Source organism: Pipra filicauda, unplaced genomic scaffold (genome assembly GCF_003945595.2).
Source record: "Pipra filicauda isolate LSUMZ 115617 unplaced genomic scaffold, ASM394559v2 scaffold351_size757598_pilon, whole genome shotgun sequence".
NCBI classification, from domain to species: Eukaryota; Metazoa; Chordata; class Aves; order Passeriformes; family Pipridae; genus Pipra; species Pipra filicauda.
Window position 1 is genome coordinate 94,917 of NW_024104478.1, and position 20,479 is coordinate 115,395.

The 20,479-nt window shown below is 37.8% G+C and overlaps 1 protein-coding gene across 1 annotated transcript in view; it reads left to right on the plus strand.

Moving 5' to 3' along the window:
* The window catches only part of SMYD3 (SET and MYND domain containing 3), an 84,205-nt gene that overhangs the window by 35,956 nt on the left and 27,770 nt on the right, over nucleotides 1–20,479 (plus strand). The window lies entirely within an intron of this gene.

Sequence of the window (20,479 nt, forward strand, 5' to 3'; positions counted from 1 at the left end):
AACTGACTTTCTGGTTCAGACTCCATTGACATGAGGGTATCAGTGTTTTATGCTCAGGTCAGACCTGAGGGACAGGTAGCAGGTTGAAACTGTATATTTTCTGCATACTCTATACATAGAATTTACAGAAAGGATAAAAAAAAAGTCTTGCAAAATGCAATTTCAACTGGAAATTAAAAAGCTCCTGATCTTTATTTTGGGAAGGAGCCAAAGTGGTGAAGGATTTACTTTTCTTTTCTCCTAGTCAGTACCTATTCCTATGCTACCTGCTGGGAGGGTTTCTGAGTCTGATAGTCATTTGTTGCTAAGGAAGGATAGTCTAGGAGATCATACATCATGTGGTAGGTTTGAAATTGATTGGAGCCTGGAGCTGTAATGCAACTTTGGTCATCTAGTCGAGAAAGGGCAGGTGCTATCTGCTTTGGTCTGTGTTGTAAAAACTTTTAAGACTCAAATCTTTGGGTTCTAGATAGTTGCATTGTTTGTAACTAAGTGTAAACCTGTCCCAAATGTCCAAATGTAATGTCATTCACACATGAATGTTCATTCTTGGTAAGGTATTTTTTGGAGCATCCATTTCTCCTCCAGTGAAATACACCATGTAATGTTTCAGAACAAAGTGTGAGGAGTATGCTAGTGCTGAACAATATGTTCTGCTGTGAATATGAACATTTCAGATTTTGCATGTTTTCCCTAGTCAAATGGGGATGCCATCATCATTCAGCATTTTGCCTGAGGAAATTCCATGTGGCAGTCTGTTTCTGAATAAAACTCTGGGCTCCACTTGAGAAACAACATAGTGTTTCAGAGCTTTCACTAAAAAGTGATTATCAATAAAACCTGCATAGGCTGTGGTACATCACAGCGGTAGAGTAGCACTGTGTTCATAATGATTATTCCTTTTCACAGAGGAGGACATGAATACCTGCAAATTTTCACATTTCTGCAGGGTGAAATTCATGTCGAGCATGTCCCACTTAACCTTTTAAACATGGCTTATGTAGTACTGCAGCAGAACATGCTTCCTGCCAGCTTTCTACCATGTGGCATGCTCCAGATGAACAGAATAGTCTGCCTGTTTAAATGTTCCCTTATTAAATAAAAAACCTGAACCTCACTGTTTTTCATTTGGTTTGGGTTTCTTTATAACTCAGTTAGCTCAGTTCTTCACAACTGAAAACTGAGTATTTTTTTCTGCAGACATTACTGAGAGCAGAGATTACAGTGAGACTGAGTGCAATTTTACCAGATAATTTAATAAAGCTTTCTTTGTTTCGCTTGTGGAAGTGTACTGTAGTTTTCAAGCTGTTTAATGCAGCAGTTTGGAGATGAACGAAAGGGTTCAACTGTGCATCCAATTAGTATCTCTTAAGGAATGTTATTTACATGAGATATTTGACCTTTTTTGCACCTTGAAGAGCTTGTCCTTGTTCTATTCTCATCCAAAAGCATTATTTAAGAGTGATTTTCGGTTGTTGCTTTTTCTTTATACCTTCAAGTCATCACTACAAGCTTTGACACCTGAAACAAAATCCTCAGTTTCTCATTACAACAAATTGTGCCCTAAGCAGCAGGAGAGCAAATCCTAGGAAATCTTTTGGGATACATTGAATTTCTCCTGTTGAATCAATCTACTGCTTGGCTGCTCCTGTAGTTCCATTATAGCTACCTATTTTCCTTTCCTCAACTCTGGAAAAAGTATTCATACAACTCTCCACAGGGAATCACCTGAGAATTCACACAGTCCATATAAATAGGAAATCATTGTTACAACTTTAAAGGCTCTGGAGATTTGGTCAAAACCACTTTTAATTTCAGGTAATGTGTTTATTGTGCATTTTCTATTTTTTTAGCAGCAGGATTAATCTTCAATGCTGTGTGACACATTGTATCGTAATGTATATTTTCATTATGATAGTTGCTGACTTTTTCAGAATCATCCACTTCATGCAACTGGCAGAGATAGATGACTAAACTACATAAAACTGATTTGTCATGCTGAATACCAGCCCCTATGTTTTAGGTAGTGACAATAACCTATGAGGAGCATTGTTTAGGACCTCTGAAATGTTTTTAGAACTTCCAAAAGAAGGGGAGAGGTAGTGTCTGCCAAGATGAAAAGCTGCCTCCTCTCTTTGTGCTGAAAATAGCTGTCTATTATTTGTTAAAACCTACATCTCCTTTCACTGAATAGCCTAAGCCAAGCCAGGCTTTACTTGTAAATGTCTCAGTAATAGCCTATCTGCCCACGAGCCTTAGCAAAAGTTAAGACATTTGCCTAAGTGAAAGCTGCCCCACGTCATAGTCAGCACTCAGCAGCTTGCAAAAATAAACTTCCTTTCAAAAATCCTCATGAGCCTTAACCACAGAATAACAGAATATCAGCAAGAGTTGTTACATGGGTTTGTCATATCTCAGTTAGCACATTCACACTGGGCTGACTGCTGCTCATGAAGGATCAGATTCAGAGATACTGAGAAAGACAGATTTCCCTTAGGTTACCTCAGAGGAAGGACCCCAGCATTTAGCCCTTAAATTACTGAGAAGGCACATATGTTCTGGGGATTAGGCTTGGGGGTTTTTTTTCCGCTTGTCTCAAGTATTCTGTGCTTCACACTGCAGCCAGAGAATGGAATTATGCATCTGTTATAAAACTCTACTAGAGGTACTCAGCTATTGTGACAAGAGTAATAGGAGGAAAGAAGTAACTACTTGATGCCATAGACCTACTGGATTTACCTACTGGATAAAGCCATGTCACCTCTTTGGGCTCTTGTGGCATCAGGTCTGGTGAGATTCTGATAGAGAGAGGACAAACGTTCACTGGTTTCTGCTCTGCACTGCTTATAATCCCCTGCTGAACTTCAAGCTAATGTAGAAGTCCCACTGATTTTCATATGGGTTGTTTTAATTAACAACCCTTCATCTCCACTGCTGCAACATTAGAAGTTACTGGAGGGTTCCAACATTAACAAGAGAAAATTCCTTCTTTTCATCGCATACAGAAGAGTTGTGCAAAAGTGCTGTTCTGGCTCTTCCTCTGGCAGCCTTGCACATCCTTCCTCCTCCATCCTCTCTCTGCTGAGTCAGCACTGATACAGGGATTGTGCTAATGTGTCTGTTCTGCTTCTGGAGTGGGAGGGAGCTGGGTAGGTGCAAGCATCTCATATTTGTGTTACCTGTGCATCATTTGTCTGCCCTTCTACCTTCTCCTATTCTCTTCCAGTGACAATTTGAAGTACCAATTACTTCACCTTTCCTCAACGACTGAGTTCTTCTAGGGAACAGGGAAAGCAATCCCAGTGAGCGCAGTTTTGGATTGTTTTGCAAAGGACTGGGTTTAAGAATAGTGACTGGGATGTGGGATGTTCTTGTTGAGTATTTTCTGAGAATAGCGTTGAATTTTCATTGAGTGAATTAAACACCAGCCAGGGATTTTTGATTTAGAATTTTAATTCAATATATATGATGGACTATAGTTTCTAAATATGTGAACTTCAATCAAAAGGCAGATTAAAAATTGAAGGTTGCTAAAGTATCCCTTCCATGAGTCCTGATCTTGTAAAAAAGCCAAAAATAGCTGTAGAACCTAATATTCTTGGAAAAAAATCTAAACCCATTTTCTCTTCTTCAAGAAGGCTCTCCAGCAAAGAGGTTGACTTTCTTTTGATTCGATTTTGCCCCCTTTTTGAATGCATTTTACAAAAAAAAAAAATCCTGCTTTTACAGCTATGTGTTTTGCCGTACACACATGGTATATTCAGTAACTGAAAATAATTTTTTTCGTCAAGTATATATGGTTCTTTACTGAGTTTAACAGACTCCTGAGTCCTGGCTAGTTCTGAGGCACTTGAATTGAATTTACATTGAAAGTTAGAGTGCCTAAAATTATCTAAAAAAGTTATCACTGCAGTGATAACTAGGGCCACTGGGGGATGCTACTGCTTAAGGGTTACAGCCGGGATTCGGCGCCAGTCGGCACCCTGGTTGTGGGAGGTCCCCTGAGGACTCGTGCCTGGCTGGCAAATTTCTGAACCTATAGACAGTACTAATTCAGTGACCAAAGTTCAGTGTCTTAATCATAAACCATCAGTTGTAAACATAAATCTTACCTCTGGGATAGAGGGAGAGAAAAATGTGAAGGTGGAGAAAGCAATTCAAAGAAAGAATGAAACAAAGAGTAGAAAGAATAAAATCTACCTTCTTCACTTTGCTGGGGTTTTAGAAAATGCTCATGGTTAGAGAAAAATATGTCAAAAGAAGAGGAAAACCCAGTATAAATTAGAGAGTGTATTGTCTCGGGTTCATTGTTGATAATTCTTCCAAAAGACAGATGTTTCTAGCAATATTTGCACAACTTTTGGCTTCAGTGTACCTATTTTATAAATAAACAGGGAGAATGTCTGTCACTGGGCAATATATTTAGGAATCCCTTAAAACACTTCAGCAGCCCACTTAAGTCTTCCATTCTTCCCCTCTTCCTTCCCCTTCAGTCCCAACAGCCTTTTCCAAAAATGAAAAATAAAAGGTTTTATGACTGGTCTGGTGCCTAAGTTATCTACATCCTAATCGATCCATTTCCGACATAAGAAATGGATTTTCTGGTTTGCTGTTTGTCTGCATAGCACCACCACCTTGGATTCTTTGGTCCTTTCCTAGTTGTTTTTCTTGCATCTTTCCATCACAACTATGTGTTGTTCCCCAAAATGATGCTGACCTGCATAATCCTCGATGACTTCTGCAAATGCACACTCCCATAGATGCTCCATCATCTACCTTTCCTCATTTTCACATATTGTGTGTATGGGTAGAATTTCTTACTATTCTCTCCAGTCATGTCAGCTCTTTTTCAGGTATGATTTTGATGACACTAGTTTGCCAAATAAACTCTATCACACATGAGTAGAAGTTCAGCAACATCAGTGTTAATTCAGTTTATATCACATTTCTTAGGTAGGCTAAGATTTTCTTAAATATCTCCATCACTGCAATATTTTTTCTGTCAGTGTTCATCTGGTCACTCTACATTTCTATACTGGTGCTTACTATCTTCAGTTTGAGCTTCTAGTTTCAGGTTTAGTTTTAGTTTCACCTTTCACTTATGCCAGGAGCTATTTGAATCTGAATTTTACAGATAGTGATCTCCTAGTGATGTTAGTGAACTAAATTACTGAGTTTCCCAGAGTTTCATTTTTCTCTGACACAACTACAAGTGCTATTTCTCCATCTCTCACATGGCATTTCCAGGGTGGTTTTAGACACTTCTTAAAAGAACTGTGTTCTTTCCAATGATAACTTTATCTGTAGAGATTTATTTTCTTTTTCTTCACTGTAGGATCTCTTTCAGATTAAGATGTTAACCATTCAGGAGTTCAGGCTTTATCTCAAATAAGGGTTTTAGTCCTAGTCTATCTGCCTACCAGAACTGAAAGATTCAGTTTGGCTTTCATTTTTGTTGGTTTGAATTTTTTTAACCTAAGCAGTAATAGTTGGTGTCTTTGTCTTGTAATAAAGGGATCCTTTTTTTTTCCCTTTTCATACATGCATGCTTGCAATTTGACTTATGCAACCCTTACCTGAGCTGTTTTCATTAGTCTGCTTGCTATTACACACTAATTAAAGGACACACATGAATAAAATTGAAGCAAGTGTTAAACATATATTAAGGAAATACAAAGCTCTCGTATACTAGCCTCCCAGTGCATGAATGGATATTACAAAGACCTGTGTGCTGTGAAAAAAATGCAGCGTAGTTATTCAGCTGGAATGATTTTGAGAACAATTTTGGGGAATTCACAGTGTCTGTATGAATTTTGCTAAGAAGAAAAGGGTGGAGTTGATGACATACAGATTCTAAACAAAGGTTTGTTTAGAACCTGAACTAAAATAGAATTGGGGAGTGATGTCAAGGGAACAATTAGCAGTTAAAGAATAGAGACATAAGAAGCATATGTGGAGTTCTGCATTCCTTTGACAATAACTGAGCATTGCTTTGCAAAAGCTGTGCTAGAGACAGAAGTTGTGGTGAAAAGTGAGACAAAGGGGAGGAGAATCATTAAAAAAGAAGGACAAACAATTCTATCTCTGATGAAAGAGAAAAAAAAGAGAGGTCATGCAGGAAATAGAAGCGGAGAAGTTGTAAGGAGCAATGCATTTTCTGAGGGGAGAATTAGGAAGAGTCTGATTTTAGTCAGAAAATATCTATTTCTTTGTTTGAATAAATTGTCAGTTTGAGTTGAGGAGGCATAGAGTGGAGACTTGGAAGGACTTTTAAGGAGGAAATCAATTAAGAGTTTCTTGTGGTGGGGGTGTGAACAGTAGTGAAAAAGGAAAGTTGGGGTATTTAAGCGAGAAAACAGTCTAAGCGACATTAGAGATAAAGTCTGAGAAAGGTTAAAAAGCAGTATTTTTTTTCTATTGAAAAATCAGAAAAGTTACTGAAAAGAAAAAACATAGTCATGAGGAAGAGAAGAGGAAAGAAGCAGGAAATAAGGAGAGCAAAGAAATTGAATAATATAGAATTTGTTCAAAGGGTGAATCAATGAGATTGCCCAGGGAGAGTGGGTGATGTAAAGATGGTGCTTTGAAGGGGGCATGCAGACCCTGAAAATTGAAGTATTGTCAAATAAGAACTGTGCTAAGGAATTAATAAATTCCAAGTGAGATGATCCATCCACCAGGAAAACCAGAGAGTGAAGATCAGAGAAGCTCTGTAGTAAAATAGGTGATGCTGAGTAAAGCTGAAATTTCCCAGATGGATATTGGCAGGAAAGGAAGAGGAAAGAAAGAATATGCAGATGAGAGGAAATTGTAAATTACTGCAGTGAGCAAATCCTGGAGACCACACATTTGCTGATGTGATGGTAGACTACAAGCTCACCAGATCTTGAATTTACCCATTAAAGGGCTAAAATGTAATGGAAGATCTTATTAGGAATGCATTACTCAGATGTTCCTGAAAACCAGAAATATCTTTATTTTCAGTTCCTGTGTTTACTGAGCTTGTGCATAATGTTACCTTGGTTGTACAGATTCATGCATACTCCTATCCAACATATCAAATCTCTATGAACTATATTTGTCTTGCCTTGGTCAGGGTTTGTTAGTTTTCCTTAACCCCATAAAACCATAAAATCCAGTCCTTCTATACAGGGAACATTGGAAGTATCAAAACTAATTCTAAATTATCTAAACTAATTCTAAATTATCTAATCTTGGTATGAGAAATGACACAGCCACATTAGGATAGCACTCTACCTCATATAATTACCAGTAGAATTGTGCCACAAATTCTCAGCATTTCCTTGCTACTCAAGGAAATGCTGAGAATATTGACTGCTACATAAGCATTGTTGTGCTACCTCATAAATACAACAGTTCCTGGCCTTCAGAAATTTAGTCAATGGCTAATCTTCTCCTTACTTATCTGTACAACATCTAATATTGAATTATGCAATTTTGAGTGAGAGTTCATGTTGTGTTGTGACCCTATGTTCACTAGTAAAATCCTTCTGCGTGTATTCCCTTGGCTACCACCAAAGGTGCTTCTTCCTTCCTTTCTACTCTAGTTTTCTATTAGAAATTCTATCTGCTTTAGGCCAGAATCCCAAACACTGTCTGTTGGTATCTAATCCTGAGATGTTTGTCAGCCTTCAGACAAACCAGTTCCATGGTTAAGCAGGTGATTCAGTGCTTCTCCTCTCCCAGATGTCCTTGTCTTCCCCTGAGTATACTGGAACCTCTTTCCTCAGGTTCAGTTTGTCATTTCATCATCAGGCAAGACACAGAAGCCTGAATCACCTTTACTGTGGTGAATTTGAAGATGAAAGTAAGAAGGAAGAAACAAAAAGCAGATGATTGTTTGTAGACAGCTGAAAAAAGACAGTAACTGATTAGAAATTCTGGAAGGCTAACAAAAGGCACTGCTAAGAAAAAAAGACTCAGAGAAACAGAAAGAAGCTGCCACAAAAAGGGCCACAAAAACTGACAAAAGTGAGAGCAAGATAAATATATCAAAGAGGAAAAACTCACCCTCAGAAAATGGTGCAATTCTACTAATTAATAATAAAAAATATGTATTTTACTACAAAATAAAGTCATCTTGGAGGAAAACTGAGGTATTCAAGGCACATATGACCAGTAAAGGAAGAGTATAGGCAACCAAAGAACAATGACAAGAAGCCTAGAAATATCAAAATTAGGTAGGAAAAGCCTTTTTTTTTAAACTTCTCCCCATCCTCACAAAGAATAAAAAAGAGAGAGGGCAAAGAAAAAAGGATACTGCCACAGTTACAAAAAAACATTGCTAAAAGAAAAATCAGCTTTTTCTAGCCATGCAGTGTGCTCTTGGAAGATATGGCTGATGGGCTGCCAGAAGGAAAGGTAAAGTTCTGGAATCAAAGTGTGTTCATTACAACAACATCATGAATTCATTTCATATTAATTCAGGTATGTTGAATGATGCACACCAAGGATTTAATGTACTTTCAAGGCTGGCCAGAGCTTCAGAAGTCTTCTGAAAACTGGCAAAAGTGACAACCAACAAGTAGAAGCATCCTGAACCAGGTCTTTCTACTCGAATCATTGTTGATGAACTAGAAAAGAGAAAGAGAAAAGAAAATATTTTCATGCAATAGTGTGCTTGGCAGACTTTAAAAAATGGAATTAGATCCTACATTGCTGCAAAGCAAAAGTATATACGGTCATAAAAAGGAAAAAAATATTTAGCATGTTAATTTTCTCAACATATGGGGAATGTGCAAGATTTACCAAAGCATTTTGTGGAAAACTTTGCTTTAGACAGTAGCACAAAGTAGCTGTTTTTAAAATGTGTATGTAAATACAACTGGAGACCTTGCTGAGGGAGAATGGGAAATTCCTGCATGTTGCAATTTGAGGTGTTCTGAAACATAGACATTGTGTCCTATGAAACACAGTGTAACTTCTCCAATCTTACCAAAAAATCCCACAAAGTAACTTATGACCAGGGGAATGTCCTACTAGTTAGTTGCTTACTCTCATGACAATAGCTAAAGATAAGTTATCTTAGATATTTGTCTCAGTACTGCACTGTCATAAGGCCTTTTATTTTTTAAGGGATTTCAAAATGCGTAACCAAGTTGGGTAATATTACCTCTACCAATTCAACATCTCAGAATTTTGAGATGAAAAACAGGTTTACATGCTTACAGTAAGATAATGTCCTGAATGCATACTTAAGCTTTATCTGTTGCTACCTGTCTGGATTCAGTTCATCTGCGTATTGTCTTGCTGGCAAGTTTGCAGTGCAAATGAGCTCTACCAATGCTGGATATTTATCAAGAAATGCTATCAAATTGTGCAAGGTTGCTTGTGCCAGTAGAGAGAAAAACAGAGGTGGGGGGAAGGTCTTTTCCATGTAAGAGAGCACTGACATAATCTCTGAATACAAATAAAAAGTATATTGACTTTAACTGAAATTGTTAATTTCATTAAGTACCCCATGTTTTCAACCCCCTGCCTTGCTCTGACACCAGCATTGTGCCAGGGAGGTACTCCTGTCTTCTGATACCTTGAGGAAAACAAGAAAATACAGTGCTTAACCTTTGATGTGTTCAACTGTGTCCATCAAAGAACAACTAACTCCAAGTATTGCAGTAGGACAGGATTTTTCCCATCCCATTTGCAGGGGTGAGGACTTTCACTGTGCTTTTGAAAGTGAAACACCAGGGTAGAGAGCATTTACTGCATCCAGTGACACTAAGAAAAACCCACAGTGAGTTGTACTCAGACCCTGCTAAGCTAAGCAAGGGAAGAGTAACAACGAAGTTGCTCATAAATCAAAAGGACACATCTCCATGGAAATCAAAGGTGACTTGTGGATTCCAATTTCACCATGGCACTCAGCAGCATACAATTCAATGGCAAAAGCCCTTCACTGGGGGTTAGCCTTTTCTTCCAAGTAACAAGGGCAGGTCAAGAGAAATGGATGTCCAGTTGTGCCAGGGAGGTTTAGGTAGGATATTAGGAAAAATTTCTTCACTGAAAGGGTGATCAGACATTGCAATAGGCTGCCCAGGGAAGCAATGGAATAACTGTCCATGGAAGTATTCAAAAGGTGTGTGGATGTAGCACTTGTGGATGTGGTTTATTGATGAACACGGTAGTTCTGGGTTAACAGTTTGACTCAGTGATCTTAGAGGTCTTTTCCAGCTTTTATGATTCTAAGATTCACTGTTGGTGATAATGGTGTGGTGTACATAATGGGGGATTGGTCTGCTTAGGGAGTGAAGTACTAAGTTTTCTTCTGTAAAATCTATTTCAAAGATCAGAACTGGATAAATATTTACCAGGTTGAATATGGAAGAAAATTTACTTACAATTTCTCTGCTATTTACCCCTTCCTTTTTGTGTCCTGTATTTAAGCATAAAACCAGGTGAAGTTGTTGACTGCTCTGAACCATTTGAACTTGGTTTACATCAAGTAAGGATGCAAAGGATTTTCCATGAAACTTCACCTTTCTCTCAAGCACAGATGCAGATATTCATAGTGTATGTTCACATTTTGCATACACTCATATGAGTTTCTCTTGCTGTCACTGCATCCTAACCAGGGAAATTCACAATTAACTGAATTGGTGATATATTTAGAAAGTTGGGTTGTATGTTTCTTCAGGTATGTTTGCTATTGTTTTTTGTATCTGTTTCTTATTCCCTGTCTTTGCAGTCATTTTATCAATATTTCTTTGTAATGGCTTCAAGCCAATATACACTTAAGCCATACAAGTTGGCTTCCAGTAAAGGGCACAATCCTTAGACCATTTCTGCACACTCCTCAGGTGGCTCATCCCTAGCCCACAGGGCTACCCTTTGGTAGCCCTGCTTGCTTTTGTTTAACTGAGGATGACAATTTCTGCTTGCTTTTGTTTAACTGAGGATGACAAAAGTAATTTGATTTCCAGAGTCTTTGGCAGTACCAGTGACAGAGATGGCTTATATAGAGATACCTTAGCCTGTTCCTCAAACAGAGTTGGTGTGTTGTATTCAAGACCATAACACTACCCCAACTTGTGATTAAGTGCTTAGTGAGTTCCATTTCCTTATAAGAACATGTGTAAGAACCCAAGAATGTATGCCACAAGTGAACTAAGCATTAATCTGTCAGCAGCTTAAGTGTGTTTGGGATAGTGCAATGGAAATATGTGGTAAAGTGACACAGTGTTTGTTCTCTGGGAAGCACTTAAGAGCAGATGGAACCTGTAAAATAGATTGATTTGTGCAAGCATGCAGCTTCTATCAGATTTGTTTGATGCTTACTTGTTTTAACCCAAATAAACACAGACCACATATGCTTGAATTTCCAGTAAGGTGCTGGAAGCTAAATGTGAGGAACCCAACATTAATAGGTGCACAGAAATTCATCAAGAAAGAACTTTTGTTTGAAAGACATACTTCTCTTCTAAAATAATGAGGTAGGTAAAAATCACTGAATCATTGAGGATTTATCCTAAGGAACTGAAAAAAAAGATTAAGGATTCTACAACAACATAAGGAATAAGACACTGGAGTCTCATTACAGTTCAGTGGAAAATTAAGTCCATAGCAGGCATGTCTTAAAATTCTAGCATCTATAAAAATGAGGTAGAGTTGTATGAAAATTATATAAAAACCTGTAACATTTAATTAAAACAATGTTAAGCATCCTACAGATCTGTTGAAGCATACTGTAAAACTCTGCAGACAATGGATGTAGTTGTAAGTTGAATTCCACTAGGGTATGTATGTAAGGAAGACATTATATTTATATCCTTGAAGGTGACTTTCTAATCTCCACCATTTGCTAATCTGAAGAAATAATAAACCCCATGTCAAAGCTTCACCATAGTCAATACTCCAAGGATTTTAAGCTGTGTGCCATTATGACAGTGACAATTTAGTTTTTCTGTTCCAAAATTTGCACCAAGTTAAACATTGGCATGGAATTTTCAGGCAGCCTGCATTGGCATTTATCCTATTGTATTATACTGAACTAAATCAGCTTAATAAGTGAAGAAAGGTTAGATTTTCAGAAGCTTGGGGCTTTTTTTATTTTTTGAAAACAAGCAAATCAATGTGCCTCCCAAAATTAAAAAAGAATATGGATTTCTACTGTCTTGCCTTCTGTGTAGTGCAGGATTTCTGTACCTGTAGCAAAGATCTTGTTTCATCTGATTGCGAGAAATTTACCTGGAGTGAGAGGAGTAAGAAATAATATTAAAAATGGAAATATAATTCTACTCGTGAATTATGTGTGCTGGAGTCTTCAATTAACTTTAAAACTACATTTTATATGTTCTTCAGGGTACGGTATATGATATCCTGTTGGGCTAGTTTGCTGGTGGTGAGAGGACACATCGTTAGCATGCTTTTGAAAGGCTCAATAAATGTCGTACCTTTTCAAACCTAAGTGAATCTTGACTACACAAATCATGGGAAAACCTGTATAGCTGCAGAAAAAAAACCAGAGCCAAACCCTCAATTTTTCCCAGAATAGCATGTTGTGCATCTTCTTTCCACCCAGAGGACTGGAGAGCAGAATGGCAAGGGTCAGGGACGTGCTGAAAGATTGCCGTACGTTGCCCCAATAAGAACTAGGTCTTGCAGCAACTTCTAAGAAATTAAAGACATTTCAGTGTCAATGAGGCTTCTGTGATTGTGTTGTCTGTGTCTTTGCTTGTTGGTGCTACCTAGCAATTTGCATAAAGACGGAGATGTCAAGCGTATGAAGTTCCCACAAGTCTATAGAAAATAAGAGGCCACATATAGAGTGCCTATAAAGAGAGAAGTTAAGCTCATATTTGAATGTATTAGTTGACACCAAAATGTCCACATAACAAAAAGCAGTTTTTAATATCCTGGTGGAGGTGAAAAAGCTTCACATCTATCTTATTATGGTAGCATAGAACAACCATGAATCACAAGGAGTTTGATAAATTTAGGTACTCCTACAACTGCTGCTCACCTCAGTGGCACTGCTATGGACAGAAGCTAAGCCCCTTCTCACCACCATTGGGGAAAGGGAGAAGGTGCAGGGAACACGAAAGAGGCATAAATAGCAGCCAGTGTATTTGTTTCTGCTGAGGCCCATATTTCTCTTAGAAATGATGACATCAGAGCTCAACATCTGCATTTTACACGCATAGTGCTCTGAGATACTGCATCTCAATGAATACTTTAGAATTTGCTCAGTATCAGTGAAAACATTTGCTTTCCTGCCTGCTTTTTGTGCTAAGAATTTTTGATTTGGTATGTTATAATTATTTTGTTTTATTTTTAATGTATAGAGCAAAAAAAATTACCAGAGTAAAAATAGGGCAAAAAATTTTAAAAACAAGGAAGATCTTGAATCCTGCCTGCAGCTTCAGCGTTATTTGAAGTTTAAGTGGAAGAAAAAGTCATTGCATACACAGCCATTCTTAGTACATTGCCTGGATGAGGTTGAGAGGTTTTGTCAAGTCTGCATTCCTTTATACATCAAAGTCAACACAGTCTTTGGTTAATGTTCTTGGAAAAAATTCAAAGTCATCAAGTGGAATACTTGGCACTGTTGTAGTTATTGGAAAAGTTCTCTTGGCTTCCTTAAGGCTAGAGTTTCATCTAGCTAGTTCTCTTATGCTAGTTCTAGGTCAGTCAGCTGTAGGTGGCTTATGGATGAGTCATATGCAAGTGTCCCCCATACCTTCAGAGATGTCAAGTCTCACATGCTGGGTAGGAAACTTGGTCTTCTGACCTCTCTGTGTCTATTGCACCTGGTAATAAGGATCCCTGTGAAAAGTTATCTGGAATAATTTATTGCTAGATGATTCATTATTCAGGAGCAATGCAGTGACAGGTCTTCCTCTTATGTGCCTGGAAGTGCAGTCAGTCACCCACTCATACACTTGTCATCCAATGCATGAATCTTGTGTGTGTGATTCCTGTAGTGTGTTTCTTTTCCTCAATTCCTTATGGGTTAGTACACTTTCATAAATTCAAGACCTGACTCCTTTCACATACATAATTTTTAAATTAGCAAGCTCCTCTGGAAGAGAGCTGCACGTATGACTTTTGTTCACTGTAGGAGTTTTTGTTGCAATGTGTTGACAGATGTTTCTATTTCCCCCTGAGTTCAATGAAGCATCATTTGCTCTTTAATTTCAGTGTAGCCACATTTTGCAATTTTACTTTATTCTCAGTAGTTGAAGATACCTGCTTTTCACAGTCTGGAGATTACAAATTCTTTTATCATGTAACCCAGACAAAACAGTAACTTAGAAACCAGAGAAGATTTCGTGAGGTATCATTAGAATGCTCTTCACTGTGTAATGCACCTTCTTATGCTGAGCAAAAGAATTATGGATAATTAAAAAGACACTATTTTCAGGCTGAGGGTTTTTTAGTTATTACCCTTTAACTTTACATCCGTAATGAAAACTACTGAATGCAAGTTCATGGAAATAAAAGGTGAACTTACAATCATGACTTTTGAAACTCTCCAGCTACAATACTTTCACCTTCTTGAAAAGCACACCGCATTGTAGGAGTTTGTCACAAATTGTGACAGTCCTTAAGAAAATGGTATTTCTGTACTTAACATTTCTCAGAAACTTTTTTTTTACAGGGAGTATGTATAGGGCCAAAACATCCCAAGATTTTGTATCCATTGTTGTGAAGATAGATATTTGCATGACTGCCATCTTTTTCTTTACTCTTTTACAGCTTTTGTTTTTCAGTGACTTCAGACTTTTTAGTTGAAAATATTTTTAACAATAAAACAAGGATAGGTTGGTTGATCAGAGGGGCCAGAGGTAATGATGCTATTTAACTTGGAGTAATAGAAAAATGAAGCCAGTGTGTAGTTAGTGAGAATAAATGCAGCCTCTGACTGATGCTGGTAATTTGTTATTTGTGGAAGTGTTGGGGATAGCTCATCACAATCTGAAGGAGCAAGCCCTGATTTATGTACTTCTTTTTTTTAATAGCTTCCACCATTGTTCCATCTCAAGTGTGAAAATATCCGCGATTTTGTACATGATCTGCCTTCTGTGTCACCACACGTTGTCCTGTTTCATCCCTAACACCAACCTCTGCAAGCCTTTTGTCCAAGCCATCACTTACCTTTAACTTTTTGCTGATGCAAATCATAGCAGTGACCAGAGTCAAGGGATACTTATGTAAGATATATCCAACCTTCTCTATCTAATAAGAATACTGCATTATTTCATAAAAAAAAAAAATAAATTAAATAGACCTACTTTGTAGAATGTTGTCTGGTTTATTCTCCTCCTGAAGATAGCTTGCTAATAACAGTCACTTGGGAGATCTGGTTTTCTTCTTTGCATTTAAATGTTTGCTTTCCTGAAGTGCTATCCATAAATGTACAAGCATACAGAAAAGTTTGCTGTCGACTGTGATCGACACTGGGATAACTTCTGGCTGTAAAAAGCTCTGGGCAGTGGCATGTTAGCTCTAAAGGAAAAAATACTATCATGCCAGTGCTCAAAAACTGAGTTGTTAACTGGCCTCCAGAACTAAGGAAGGTGTTTTCCATTACATTTTTCTCTCTGACTGACTGACTTTTTATGCTGATTGACTGAATGATAGCTATGCTGCAGTGTTCATGTAGTGCCTATTACACATCAGAGATTCTCTAGAATTCAATGTGGGCATAATGGATTTTATAGTGCACAAACCAGAGTTTCCCAGAGTGGAGAATTTATAACATTTCTCCTGCATACATTGCATTGTATCTATCTCAGGGCAAAGCTCACACTTTTTTACCCTGGGGAATGTAATATTGGTAGCTTTATCTTCTGCTATCTTAGTTTTTTAGATTACTAAAACACCTTTGAGATTTCTACTTCAGTGCCAAATTTAACTAAAATTGACCAGTGGATTCAAAAGTTACTAGAGAAGAACAGGCAGACAGATGATGGCTCCATAAATCTTGTTATCAGGGTAAAAACTGTGACAAGGAGGAGTTTTAATGAGGGATTTGCTGATACCTAACAAAGGAGTTTTATGGATGCATGTAGGAAGGTTCTTCCAGGTATGAAGGGCAGCTTGAGAGAAAGTACAGCAAGGAAAATTTGAAAGTTTAAACTTGGTGTGGGGGGTGTGGCTGTTTCTCCTATTGGTGTAGTTGAGCAATGACAATTGAACATCTCAGTTTGTAAGGTACCCGAGTGCTGATTAGATAGCTTTAGCTAATCAGTCTACTGATTGCAGTGGAGCATCAACTTCTTTTTGCAAAGGCAATTTTGGCAGCTGTCAAATCTCCAGGAGTTACTCTCTTTCCCACATGGCATTGGACTCACATTTCCCTATCTCACATAACACCAAATACTATCTTCCTATTTCCTCACATTCCTACACATTTCAGGATACCTTCCCACCCCTGCCAACTCGCTGTAGGCATGTGTTTCCTTTTCCAGATGCCAACCTTTTTCTCTTAGAAGGCAAGCTACAAATGACAAGCAGCAGCACAGGATTTTCCTCCTGTATTTTCCCAGAAATACTATCACCACTTCCACTATGCAGATGATGTCCTGCTGCAGATGCTTTCCCACCGTTTAAAACTGAGATATTTAAGTCAAGGGGAGAACCTTGCATAACCCAAAGCAATCCTCAAGGTACCGCATTCTGGGAATTGCTACATTAGGATATATCACAGTCTTGCATTTTGTAGTTCCCAGTAATGATTTTTCAGCATCTGAATGTGCCACTCCCACACAACATAATTCAACTCAGCCAGAGGTTACTGGCCCCAGTCACTGATATTGGGCCTGAACAGAACAAATTATTAGTAGAGCTGAGAAAGCAAAAAATAACAACAAATTTGTTTCCCAAAATTACTTCCTCCTTTGCCTTCAGAAGAGCCATGAGCATATGTACAGCTTTCTCAGATTTATTTTTACTGGAATTCTTCAAATAAGAGTTTTTTAGACTATTTTAGAATATTTTACTATATGGCTGTATTGTGAACCTTTAAAACTCAGTGCTTAGTTTTTATCCCTCAGGTGAAAAGGCTTGCTGCCATACTAGCTGAGCACTGAGGCAGTTTCCAGCCAAATGTTGGTATTAAAAAATGGAGATAATTCTTTTGCAAATTTCTGCACAAGCACAAAGCCATCTTGGAATCCTTACTAATGGCTTTAATTATGGGAACCAAGCTTTAACTTTACCAATTCACACATATGACTGGAATATGCATGCTATGAATATTTATTATAGTAGAATTCAAGTTGTCATTGACTGTGAAACAAAATCAAGGACCTGATAAATTCAGTTAAAATGCAGACAAGTATGTTCCACTTTAATGCAAAGAACGGGATATTTTGTGCTGCTTCTAGCACTCTTCTGAAATGATGGAGGAAAAAAAAAAAGCAATGTGTACACTTCCAGATGCTGTGTAGATGGTCAAATGCTTTAAATATTTGCAAAATGATTTTTTTTCTGGGTGACAACAAATGAATGCTATCTGTAGAAGATCTGTATGCTCTAGTTAACGTTCTAGTTTACCTCTCTTCTGTGTTCCCAGCCCTGGTACTTCGCACTTTCTGAGTGGTTCCTGACTTCTTAGAGCTACCCAAAATACTCCATCTAAACCATTCATTCTGAAAAAAAGAAAAGAGTAATGTAATATTTGTGCTGGATCCAGCAGTATCATTAGCAACAGTGATTAAAGTAAAAATTCAGATGTTCAAAATCTCTTCATGAACTTCTGGGTGAGATCAGGATGGTAAAGAAGTCTCCAGTTGAGCATGCAAAACCTGGTATTAGAGCAGAGAGTTGATTCACTGGTTGCACCCACTGCTATGCAAGTTTGCTGACTTGTTTATATTTTTGTAGCCTATCTGCCCAAGAAGAGGGAACTGGAACTGTACAAGTGTATTCATGGCACTCTGGAGAAGAGCTGACAGTGGCCACCATCTGCTCGGTAGAAAAAGCAGGGAAACATAGAAAATACTCCAGGAAAGACTGTGATACATTTCCATTCTGGGGTTTAAAGATCTGTGAATGTTTGGTGTTAAAGGCAGTAAGGATCTCCTAACCAGCCTCCCTTGGTTAAGGTTCTTCTTTTTCTCTTTATCTGAGTAGATGAGATAGGGAGGTATTTTGGATCAAGTTCTTTCCTCTCCCAAATTCTTTTTATACTCCTTACTGCTTCTTTGACTCTGTTTATCTTTATTTTTTTTTGACTCCTCTCTCTGTTCCTTGCTGAAAAATGTAGGGGGGGAAGGCAGTGGCAGTGTGGGTGCATGGGACATGTATTTCTTAATTTCTTCTCCTTTATCCCCCATTACCTCAGCAACTTCAGATGATGCAAATGTGTGTCATAACTGTTGGCCTCTCCATTTACAACAGGAGACAGAATAATAGTCCTCCTTCCAGTAGCTCCCATGAAAAAAGGATGAAGAGCTTAGAACTTAACTTCTTTTTTCTCCAAGGAAGAGATTGTTTCTGTCACACAAAGTCCTCCTTCCATACATGGTCATTTCTCCAACCAAGGTATCAGAGGACCTTTTTCATCTTCCAGGAATGTAGAGGGGAACTGCTCAGGCAGTGCAGGAAAGAGGAAAATAGTTCACTAGAATGGCTGCTGCATTCCAAATAGACAGATGAGCATCTTCTCACCTGGTTAGAGGAAAATGAAACTGTGAGAGCATTGTCCAAATGTCATTAATTTCTGTGGGGTTTGGAAGTGGCTGTCAGAAGATAGACTTTCACTATGGCCCAAGCATTCCCCACCCAAAGCGTCTGCAGACTGTCATGAATCAGAAAAACAGTTTCAAGAAAGACCTTTTTTTTTTTTGGAAAGTAGCTTTACCCTTGTTACCCTTTTCAGCATTGCCTTCCCTAGGTTCATATGCTATCTCGAAAAAAAAGAAAAAAAATTGAAAAATAAAAACTGATTGTAGAAAGGGATTTATGTACTATAGCTTCTTGATCTGTCGATTCAGTTTTTTTAGCTACACTAAGTTTCCTGTTGATACTATGTAACTTCCCCTTTACTTACATTTAAAAGGACCAGCAGCTCCCATGGAACTGCCGTCTCTGATTACCATTTACCTTTCTGGGCAAACTTACCATGAGGATGGTGCAACAAATGCTCCCACAGTGTTGCAATTGTGTGTCCCTAAGTGGTTGGTGGAGGGTTAAATGCATTCCCTTGCAGTACATGCTTTCTTATGAGTTTTCAGAGGTTTTTTATAAAGCTATTTTCTTTTCACCCCTTTCATCTATTTGTTGTGTATGCCCACATGACCTCCTGAAAATATAAACACACTCCTTTTATTTGCAGAGCCTATTATCAGCCTTGCCTTTAGCTTCATGATAAAGGTCAAGTAGATTAGTTAGGGAGGCTCTTGCCTTTCTAAATCCACATTGGTTATCTCCTTTTAGATAATTACTATCCATGTATTTCTCTAATGTGCCTCAGGGTATAGTTTCCATTCCTTGAATACTGCAAGGTTAAACTCATCTACATTTGACACATTTTGCTGGGTTTCAGCTCTGCTAACTGATTTAATACCACTGCTTTTGTGATTAGGACAGTGGAAATAGAGCAAGTGCTCCTGAAGAATATTATTCTCCAATGCAAATCCTCTAAAAAACATTCGTACTACAACAGCTAATGTTTCTGACTTTTCACTTAACAGTTTGTCAGCTATCCATGTTCTAATCTCTTCCTTCAGTGTTGTATTGCCTATGCAAATTCATGCTGTTTATGGAAAACCTGTGGGAATAAAGCAGCATAACAATAAGAAAGCAGTGACTAATATTAACCTCCCTGTAACCTCTAGTCAGATTTTAAAATGCCACTGAAACATCAAGGCTTTCCAGGTTCTTACTTTAAAAAATAATATTCTAATATTAAAAAGCTCACATTTCACACTTGTCAGCAAAAAAAAGAAAAGATATCATTGCAGATTTCTTTTATTTTGTACTCTTTCATCATGGTAATAATTGCAAGAGAAACTAGAGGGCTTAAACATATATAAACATGCAAGATGTCACTCAAAATTACTTACTTCCAATCAATGTTCCTTATTTATGAATTATCAAGTTGGATAACTGTGCTTTAATAGGTGCTTTATCCATAGTTAAGCATGTGCCATTTTCCTGGTTTTCATTACTGCTCTTCATCACAAAAGAATGTTTAAAATGCTATCATTCTATAATGTGTATAATTCTATATAACATAGAGTAAGTAGTATGGAGAAAATACAGTGTTCCTTTCAAGATCTTTCCTCTGAAATTTGCCAATAAAAATACGTGGTTCTGCATCACTTAGACTTCAGTATAATATTAATTCTTGATGTGATAACAAAGTGAGAGCATTTTGATATTTCAGTTTTGACAGTACTGTATCTTCAGAGGCCAAATGTTTTCTTGTGTGGTGTACCTTTTCAGCAAAGCAGCAATGGGGATTTATCACAGTGGGTAACACTGGTTCTTCCAATAATTCATATCACTATTT